Source organism: Triticum aestivum, chromosome 7B (assembly GCF_018294505.1).
Source record: "Triticum aestivum cultivar Chinese Spring chromosome 7B, IWGSC CS RefSeq v2.1, whole genome shotgun sequence".
Taxonomy (NCBI): domain Eukaryota; kingdom Viridiplantae; phylum Streptophyta; class Magnoliopsida; order Poales; family Poaceae; genus Triticum; species Triticum aestivum.
The window spans coordinates 53,969,776-53,971,528 of NC_057813.1; positions in this window are offsets into that span (position 1 = coordinate 53,969,776).

The window sequence follows — 1,753 nt, forward strand, 5'->3', positions numbered from 1 at the left end:
CTGTACATTGCAATCAAACACATAGGTCTGGCAATTCATAGAGGACACTCAAAACCATCGATGATTATGCATCTCAGCGATTCACATGTCAGATCCAATATTTACTTCCCTACTAAAGAATAAAGAAAAATCGATTGATGTTGCTGGCAGCAAAGGGCTTCCCATTCGAGAAGTTGTACCAACTAAATTTATTTACTACTCCCAAGTTGTACCAATAGTTGAGAAGGTTCCTCCAACTCAATCCCAATTAAACAAGTATCATCATTAAACGCAAATAAATTTATTAAAGAGTGATGTGATCAAAAATAATATCCAATTCCAGATACTTAAGATGTCCATAACCGGGGACACGGCTAACCATGATTAGTTTATACACTCTACAGAGGTTGCGCACTTTTCCCCTCAAGACTCGACCGGATCCATGATCGGAAGATCGAGACATAGTCTTTCTGAAGCATTAACTCTCTACTCTAGGCAGACCGGTACACCTACTTTCCCCTACATCTGCTAATCCACCTCTTCGAGAGCTCACGCAACTTACTCAACTACACCAGAGCCCATAATGGCTTGTGGCTGCACATGGAAGTTTCTAGGCATAAAATATCATATGATCCCTTTGAGCCAAGGAAAAATCACATGGGTACACCAAGATTTCCCAAATGGGCTAGCACTGGATTCTCCAGGTGCCCCAACCAATCCACCCAGATGTGTATTAAAGTTGTCACCTTCATGTTATCCAAGATTAATAACTCTCACAACTTCCATGTGTATCACGAACCAATCCCCGTCTACGAGTATGGCTAAGTAATAGTTGAGCATAACGTATATTCCCGGGGTGATCAAAGGTACTAGGTTCCTACCTCAAGTGCTACAACCAAACGACATGTTCCCAATCCTACTCATGCAAATATTTGAGGGGTAAAACTAATGCATAGAAAAAACTGGGTATAGAAGAGTACGATCAAAGTGTAACTTGCCTTGCTGACGATCTGCAAACTCTAGGGATTCATAGTAACAAGCTTCGCAGTTCGGGTAATCTAGTGTAGACAAACAATAGCATACATAAGCAATCAATCAACCGAAACAAAGAGAAATCAAGAAAAGATCCAAATAAAACTCGAAACAAGCAAACGACTAAACTAACTAGAAAACAAAACCTACAACATTATTTTCAAGTGGAATATATCTCAACAGTTGGTACATGTGATTAGGTACAGTTTGCAAAAAGAATCAACTCAAACGGAGCTATGAAACACAAGATACAAATGAAACAAGATCGAATAATAAACTGAAATAAACTCAATTTTTAAATTGTCGAAATCATGTTCAAGTTGGTTTACTGGAAACAAGGGATCGTTACGAAGATTTAGGCGTTGGTTTCATCTAATTTAGATAAACAAGCTAAAAGTTATGCTAGTTTTAAGATCAAGGGCTAAATCACAAGAAAACTATTCGCGGATAGTTCCCTCGCAGAAAATTATACTAAAAAGAAAAACCTATCGGACGAACGTCCGCCAAAAGAACCTAACGAACAAAATCGTTTGTTAAAAAAACTAACAGGTGAACGTCTGCTATTTAACCGATCTAAAAAAACGAAACGATCTAATCTAAACCGAAAAAAGCCGGGAACCAGATCGGTTTTTACCGATTAACCGGGTTCGGCCGGCGCGGTTCGGCGATCGACGGCGGCTTCCGGTGCGGCGGCGGGAGTTGGCAACGGTGAGCGGTGGCGCGGCGAGGCAGCAGCGGCAGC